General features: G+C 37.5%; 1 pseudogene; it reads left to right on the plus strand.

The window, feature by feature from the left end:
• Positions 1-7801: 7801 nt before the first annotated feature.
• On the plus strand, positions 7802-8302 carry LOC116094864 (annotated as a pseudogene).
• The last annotated feature ends 962 nt before the right edge of the window (positions 8303-9264 follow it).

Raw genomic sequence — 9264 nt, forward strand, 5'->3', positions numbered from 1 at the left:
ACAGTTCCCCTCCCTACAAAAGGCAAAGACTAACAGACTGGATATGTAAACAGGACCCAGCATTTTGCTGCATACAGGAAACACACCGCAGTGACAAAGAAAGACAAAGTAAAAGGCTGGAAAACAATTTTCCAAGCAAATGGTCCCAAGAAAGAAGCTGGAGTAGCCATTCTGATATTGAATAAAATCGACTTTCAATCAAACTTTATCAAGAAAGGTAAGGAAGGACACTTCATACTCATCAAAGGAAAAAATCTAACAAAATGAAGTCTCAACGTTGAACATCTATGCTCCAAGTGCAAGAGCACCCAGATTCATAAAAGAAACTTTACTAAAGTTCAAAGCAAACATAACACCTCACACAATAACAGTGGGAGACTTCAACACCCCACCCTAAAAAATGGACAGATTATGGAAACACAAACTAAACAGAGACACATTGAAACTAATGGAAGTTATGAACCAAATAGATTTAACAGATATCAATAAGATTTCATCCTAAAACAAAAGATTATACTTTCTTTTCAGCACCTCATGGCACCTTCTCCAAAACTGATTGTATAATCAGTCACAAAACAGATTTCAACTGATATAAGAAGATTGAGTTAACCCCATGCCTCCTATCAGATCACTATGGACTAAAGATGGTTTTTATAGCAACAAAAACAACAGAAAGCCCACATGCACACATGAAAGCTGAAGAGTGCTCCATTCAATGATAACTTGATCAAGGAATAAAGAAAGAAATTAAAGACTTTTTGGAATTTAATGAAAATGAATACACAACATACCCAGACCTATGTGAAACAATGAAAGTAATGCTGAGAGGAAAACTCATAGCTATGAATGGCCCCCAAAAGAAATTGGAGAGAGCATACACTAGCAGCTTGACAGTACACCTGAAAGCTCTAGAACAAAAGTAATCATACTCAGGGCTGAAATCAACCAAGTATTAAAAAAAAAGGAACTATATAAAGAATCAACAAAACCAGGAGCTGTTTTTGTTTGTTTGTTTGTTTTTTTTTATGGAAATCAACAGGATAGATAAACTCTTAGCTAGACTAACCAGAGGGCATAGAGACATTATCCAAATTAAAAAAATCAGAAATTAAAGGAAGATACAACAACAGAAACTGAGGAAATTAATAAAAAATCATCAGATTCTTCTACAAAAGCCTATACTCAACAAAAGTAGAAAATCTGGATGAAATAGACAATTTTCTAGAAAGATATCAGGTACCAAAGTTAAATCAGGATGAAATAAACCATCCAAACCATCCCATAACCCCTAAAGAAACAGAAGCAGTCACTTAAAATCTCCCCCACAAAATAAGTCCCAGGACCAGATGGAATTAGTACAGAATTCTATCAGAGCTTCAAAGAAGACCTAATACCAATACTCTTCAAACTATTCCACAAAATAAAGACAGAAGGAACACTATCCCATTCATTCCATGAAGCCACAGTTACTCTGATACCAAAACCACACAAACACCCAACAATGAAAGAGAACTTCTGACCAATTTCCCTCATGAATGTCAATGCAAAAATACTCAATAAAATTTTTACAAACTGAATTCAAGAGCACATCAAAACCATCATTCACAGCAATCAAGTAGGCTTCATTCCAGGGATGCAGGGATGGTACAATATACAGAAATCCATGAAAGTAATCCACTACATAAATAAACTCAAAGAAAAAAAACACATGATCATTTCATTAATGCTTAAGAAACATTTCGCAAAATTCAACATCCCTTCATGTTGAAAGTCTTGGAAAGCACAGAAATTCAAAGCCAATACCTAAACATAGTAAAAGCAATATACAAACTGAATGGTGAGAAACTTGAAGTAATCTCACTAAAATCTGACTTTAGACAAGGCTGCCCACTTTTTCCATATCTATTCAACACAGTACAGGAATTCATAGCCAGAGCAATTAGATAACAAATCAAGGTCAAAGGGATACAAATTAGAAGGAAGAAGTCAAAATATCAGTATTTGAAGATGATGTAATAGTAAATTGACCCTGAAAATTCCAGTAGAGAACTCTTTAAACCTGGTAAACAACTTCAGTGGCTAGATATAAAATTAACTCAAACAAATCAGTAGCCTTCCTATACTCAAAGAATAAATGGGCTGAGAAAGAAATTAGGGAAATGACACACTTCAAAATAGTCACAAACAATATAAAGTATCTTGGAGTGACTCTGACCAAACAAGTGAAAAATCCTTGTGACAAGACCTTCAAATCTCTGAAGAAAGAAATTGAAGAAGACCTCAGAAGATATAAAGATTTCCTATGCTCATGGATTGTCAGGATTAATGTAAAAATGACCCTCTTGCCAAAAACAATCTATAGATTCAATGCAATCCCAATCAAAATTCCAACTCCATTCTTCATAGAGTTAGAAAGAGCAATTCTCAAATTCATTTGGAATAACAAATTCCCAGGATACCAAAAACTATTTTCAACAATAAAAAAAAATCTGTGGGAATCACTGTCCCTGACTTCAAGTTATATTACAGAGCAATAGTGATAAAAACTCTGTAGTATTGATACAGTGTCGGGCAAGTAGGTCAATGAATTACAGACCCAGATATGAAACTACACACCTATGGTCACTTGACCTTTGACAAAGAGCTAAAACCATTCAGTGGAAAAATGACAGCATTTTCCACAAATGGTGCTGGTTCAACTGAAGGTCAGCATGTAGAAAAATACAAATTGATCCATTCCTATCTCCTTGTACAAAGCTGAAGACCATGCTGATCAAGGACCTCCACATAAAACCAGATATACTGAATCTATCAGAATAGAAAGTGGGGGAAAATCTAGAACTCATGGCACAGGGGAAAATTTCCTGAACAGAACAACAATGGCCTATGCTCTAAGATCAAGAATGGACCTTTTAACTGAGGATATTAAACACTGAAGAAAGACAATAGAAAAAATGGATAAATGGAACCTCACAAAATTGCAAACCTTCTGTAAGGCAAAGAACAGTGTCAATAGGACAGTGTAGCAACCAACAGATAGCAACCCAAATAACAACCAACAGATTGGGAGAAGATCTTTTTCCATCCTACATTCAATAGAGGGCTAATATCTAATATATACAAAGAACTCAAGAAGTTAGACTCCAGAGAACCAAGTGGTCCTATTAAAAATGGAAAGTAGAGATAGAAAGAAATCTCAACTGAGGAATAGCTAAGACCTAAAACTCAGGTGACAGCAGATGCTGGTGAGGAAGTGGAGAAAGAGGAACGAATACTCCTCCATTGCTGTTGGGATTGCAGACTAGTACAACAACTCTAGAAATCAGTCTGTTGGTTCCTCAGAAAATTGGACATAGTACTACCTGAGGACCCAGGTATACAATTCCTGGACATATTCTCATAATATGCTCCAACATGTAATAAGGACACACACTCAACTATGTTCATAGGAACCTTATTTATAATAGCTGGGAAAGAACCCAGATATCCCTCAACAGAGGAGTGGATACAGAAAATGTGGTACATTGACACAATGCAATACTACTCGGATACTCAAAGCAATTACTTCATGAAATTCGCAGGCAAATGGATATAACTAGAAAATATCATACTAAGTGAGCTATTTCAGTCACAAAAAGACCACACATGTTATGTACTCACTGGTAAGTGAATATTAGGCAAAGAGTTTGAAATACCCATGATAAAACTCATGGACCACATGAATCTCAAGAGAAAGGAAGATCAAAGAGTAGATGCTTAAGTCCTACTTACAAGGGGGAACAATATAACCAAGGGAAGTAGAGAGTGAGGGGAGGCTTTGGAGGAAGAGAAGAGGCGGAGGGGAAAAAGAGGGGAAGAATCAGGTATGGGAGAAGAAGAAGGAGATGTACAGAGGGCCAGGAAATTGAAAAGAGATGTGTAGTAATGGGGTATGGAGAACTGGGTGTAGCAACCAGAAAGTCCCAGATGCCAGGAAAGCAAGAGCCTCCCAGGACCCCACAGAGATGGCATTAACTGAAATACCCAACTAAGGGGTGGGAGAATCTGTAGAGATCATATCCAGAGGATAGGTATGACCCCTGTTGAGGGATGGGACCAACCACTGATCACCAAAATTTTAACGCAGAATTGCTCCTGACTAAAGGCAATACAGGGACAGAGTGGAACAGAGACTGAAGGAAAGGCCATCAAGAGACTGCCCCACTTGGGGATCCATCCCAAATGCAGACACCAAACCCAGAAACTCTTGCTGATGCCAAGAAGTGCTTGCTGACAGGAGCCTGATACAGCTGTCTCCTGAGAGGTTCTGCCAGATCCTGATCAATACAGATGCAGATGCTCACAGCCAACCATTAGACTGAGTACAGACAGGGATCCCAACAGAGGAGTTAGGGGAAGGACTGAAGGAGCTGAAGGGGCCTTATCTGGCATCAATGGGAGGGGAGGCCCTTGGTCCTGTGAAGGCTTGATTCTCCAGTGTAGAGGAATGCTAGGGCAGCGAGGCAGGAGTGGGTAGGTAGGTGGGGGAGCACACTCATAGAAGCAGGATAAGGTGGGATTGGATAGGGGTTTAGTAGAGGGGAAACTGGGAAATAGGATAACATTTGAAATGTAAATAAATAAAATATCCAATTAAATAAAAACTCCGTAGCCTATTTTACCTGGATACAGACTTGAATGAAGTCACACTAGCTCCATACCCTACTTAGAAAGCTCAGATTTGGTTTACTTATTGCCTTAATAATCATTGTGCTGTCAGTTATATGTCCCACACTGCTGACATGGGATATTCCCATGAGAAGTACCTTTCCTTTTAACATTTGTAATGGATCATCTGTTAGCACAACACAGGTTGATTGGATGCTCCACTTTACTATCTTAACTATTAATAAGCCACGAAGCTTCAAAACCCTAAGTTGTTGGAATTTCTTCTTTAATTTCTAAAACTGATAAGCTTTGCTTCCTGTTCCCAATCTCACATTTAATTATATCCAAACCCCTACCACACTAACATTAATAAAATTAATCAGCATCTAACACTGAATCGACATATATCCGTCTTAACCACAAAATATTACTATTTTCCTCCTCCATTAGAAACCTTTATTCAATCCATCCATCCTACTAAAGGAGAATTGACAATGAACTGATACATATTTAGGTATTTGAAGCCACCTATTCTTATTGGTACCTATTCTTATTTTTCAAAAATTGGAATCTGTCTTAACCTACAATGTCACAGGTATTAATACTGTGTGCTGTTTGTATAATCTAAAAACTAGCCATCTCTTAAGCACTTGGAATGTAAGACTATGAGAAAGGCAGAAATTATAAAACTCTGAAGCTTCAAGAGATGAAGAAAAGGATCAGTGTGAGAAGCAGGAGTTTTAAGCAACTGCCTCTTTTTAAGGTTATATTCTGACCTAAGGCTGCCTAGAGGGATAGTAAGTGGAGGAGGTGGCTCTGGAGCAACTGGCCTGGAGGGAAACACCATACTTTATGTCCTGGATGCCATTGCAGCCATCTTTACTAACATATACCTGTCATCCAAAATCTTTCCAGGTCTATCTTCCAGATATGCTCAGGCCATCGAGTCTCTGCCCTTGCAGAATTGGGCCAGAGTCAAGTATTGAATTGTCAGAGAGAAGGGATTGCTAAAAGGGGCCTCCATAACAGTTGAAAACAATTCGTAAGGAGAGTTCAATGGTAGTCACTGGAAAAATGTCCTGTATTTTCACACAGAAAAATTTGGAGACTTTTCCTAACATCTCTGGTCCTTGGGTCATAGCACCTTCTTTAGCCAATAAACCCTCTTTTGACATGTACACAGTAAAACTATTCAGTGTGAAACTTGTCCTTTGTTTGAGACTGCTTTTCTTCTAAAGAAGTCTAATTCCTATGCTGTGTCATCTTGCTGGAAACAGAAGAATGACTCCTGAAAAGGTAATTGAAGACATAAGTTTGAAGGTACCAGATGGTAATATAAGCATCATGACCAGCATTTTGTGATTAAGGAAACTAAAATAAAAAAAAAATAATTGAAAAAAAATTTCCAATTTCTAACCATTTTAAAATGCTGGATACTTAAATTATAGAAAGATAAGCTCCACGTACCCAAACCCTAATGAAATTATAAATATGTTCAATGAGTTAAAATTAGCCTTGCTTGAAGAACTGCCAGGGTATATGATGACAATGTCTCATCGAGTACATGAAATAAAAAGAAATATTCAAAGGACTTAATGGATTCAAGCAACAATGTAACTGTCATGTTTTTTTTTTCTTTTGGTGCTAAGATAAAATACCCTGAGAAAACCAACTTAATGGAGAAATATATTCCTGTAGCTTACAGGTGGGAACTCTAATGAGAAGCCAAAGGAGAAGGAGCTTGACGCAGCTGTCCCATTGCTCCCATAATCAAGAAACAAAGAGTGACGAGGTCTCTTTATCCATTTCTATAGTCCAGGGTCCCAGCCAGAAAATACGACTCCCCAATACCAGATGCTGTTCCTATTTTAATTAAGACAGTCAAGTTATTCCCCTCTGTTTCCAAGGTCCTTCTGGACTCTGTAGTCGATGATTATCACCATTATGACTATAAGAGTAACAAATGAAAAATGGTCACTCATAGGATTGCCACTAGATCTAGACTGGCAAAAGAATCAATTAACTTGACCAACTGATAACAATTAAGTAATTTTAAGGAAGAAATTTATGAGTGTAGTGACAGTATCGGTAAGAATGGAAAATTGTAAGTGTGGATGCCTACACTGAAGAAAGTACAGGGTGATGGGGTACTCCGGTAGTCATGGCATTTAAAGGCACACGGAGACTCACAGGGTATTCTGAGCTACCTAACAAGATCCTACCTCAAACAAATAAAAACAAACAAGCTAGCACTGTAGCAAAAGCCACGGACCTAGCAAGTGCAGTAAGTAAGCACCCTGCATACATTAAAAAAAAGAAAGTGAAAGATTTCAAATTAGTAACTTAAATTTCTACCTTCCCACACTGGTAAATTAAGTCTAAAGCAATGTAAAGTATAAGTAAATAAATATATCATTGATTATTGAAATACAAATAGAAAAACAAGAAAGAAATACCAATGTAAGTGTAAGCTGATTTCTTGAAAATATTTTTTTTAAAGCTGACTGTAAAATGATCAGAAAAAATTTGACCTGAGTGAGCACATCGATTGGCTGCAGCCTCATCAGTGATGCTCCCTGGGCAGTGAGTTGCCCACATCAGCCTGCCTTGTTGTGGCTGCCACTGCTTGCACCACCTCGGGACTGGCTAGAGGATTGGGCCACAATCTTCAATGAGTAGACATATTCCTCGGATTTGTGGTGTTCTTGATCACACATTTATTGACTTTCTGAAGGGCAGTGGAGATTCCTGCCAGGCACACATGACCTATATGCAGACAGGTGAACTGTACAAACTTACTACTACCAAGAAACCCCCATAAAAGTGGATAACTTGGACACAGGAGTGTTGAGGTGAAATCTGCAGAGCATTTTACAAGCTGGATGGGATAAGCTTCAGTGTACTTCCTTTGCATTGCCTCAGTATTACTGGATTTAAAAATCACTACTTCTTGTTAGGAGGTCCATTTCATTGACCCTTTACACCAAAGCACTGAGAATTTCAAGTGGAGTATATTGAATATTGAAGTAGACTTCAGGCTGATTTTTGGGTTTGTTTTGTTTTGTTGTGTGTTTCAAATAATTTCTGTATTCAATTTTTTTAATTCTTTCATAACCCTATTGGGTTTTTTAAAAACTAAATTAGTGTGGCTTGGATGAAACTATCTGCTCCTGTGGAAGTCACATGCAAGACCATGAGATTTATTATTACACGCAATCCAACCAATGTGACCTTAAACAAATTTATAGAGGAATTTAAGAAGTATGGAGATACCACAATAAGAGTATGAGAAGCAACTTTTGACACTATGTTTGTAGAGAAAGAAGGCACTTGTGTTCTTGACTGGCCTTTTGATGATGGTGCACCACCATCCAACCAGATTGTTGATGACTGGTTAAGTCCTGTGAACATTAAGTTTCACGAAGAAATGTGTTGCTGTATCCATTGTGTTGCAGGCCTTGCCAGAGCTCTTGTGTTTGTTGACATAGCATTAATAGAAGGAGGAGTGAAATATGAAGATACAGTACAATTCATAGGATAAAAGTGGCTTGCAGCTTTTTATCTAGAAGCATACTCTCCTAAAATGCGGCTCCACTTCAAGAATTCCAATGGTCATAGAAACAACTGTTGTATTCAACAAAACTTTGGAGCTTGATGCCATTTCCTTGGAATTGGAATATCAGATGGGACCTGATTTGTCATACATAATTACTCAGTGTGTCAGCTTACAGAATAAGTCTACTGAAGCTCCACAGGAATATTGAAAACCAGTTTTCCTTGGCCACAATCTTGACAAAATTGCAAGCTCTATACTTGGGTTATGATCAACAGGTTTAGGCACTTAGCTGAAGATTTTTGCTGGTTATCACTTAAAATATGCTTGTTATTTGTATCAACTGACATTTACTAAAATAAGGTATTGAGTTACATCATTAAATGTACTCCTATTATAGAATATTATTCGTCTATAAGGAATTTAGAAGGATTAGGTGCCAAGATACCCACCACAAAGCTTGTATATTTTTAGCATCATACAGGATCAAAATTCCAGGAACTAAGAACTCCCTTGACCTACCATGGTGTATTCCTTCAGTCATTTCAAACACTGCAGGGCTTCTCTCATTATCTGCCTGCTCACAGTTTACATCTCCTAACTTACACCAAAATGCTTAGCCATCCTTTTTTTTTTTTTTTAACTAAGTCTTGTGTTGATTATTTAATATCTCTGCCTTATTCTTTTGCTGCTTTGGGAAAACTCTGTTTGAAAATCAACTTTGTTACAGAAACACATATCTTCAATAATGTCTCCAGACACAAAGCCTTATAGTTAATGTTTGCACTCAGAGGTGAAACCTAACAGGGAAGCCTGAAAGCAACAAGACCGGGCTATGAAATGTCTTTAGTGATATGCTGCCTTTGTCTTGTGCAGGATGGAGAATATGCTCTGTAAGTTAGTAAATATGTTTAAGAGGTAGAGATACATTGTTGTAGCTAACCAATTCTTTATCAAACTTTTTGAAATTCTTGTGTTTTCCATACCTATCAGAAGTTTTCCAATTTGTTTGAATTAAGGTTTTCCCCTTCTCGTCCAAATCTCTTGCAGAAAAGAAAAAGTAG

The sequence above is a fragment of the Mastomys coucha genome, unplaced genomic scaffold (assembly GCF_008632895.1).
Source record: "Mastomys coucha isolate ucsf_1 unplaced genomic scaffold, UCSF_Mcou_1 pScaffold17, whole genome shotgun sequence".
NCBI lineage: Eukaryota > Metazoa > Chordata > Mammalia > Rodentia > Muridae > Mastomys > Mastomys coucha.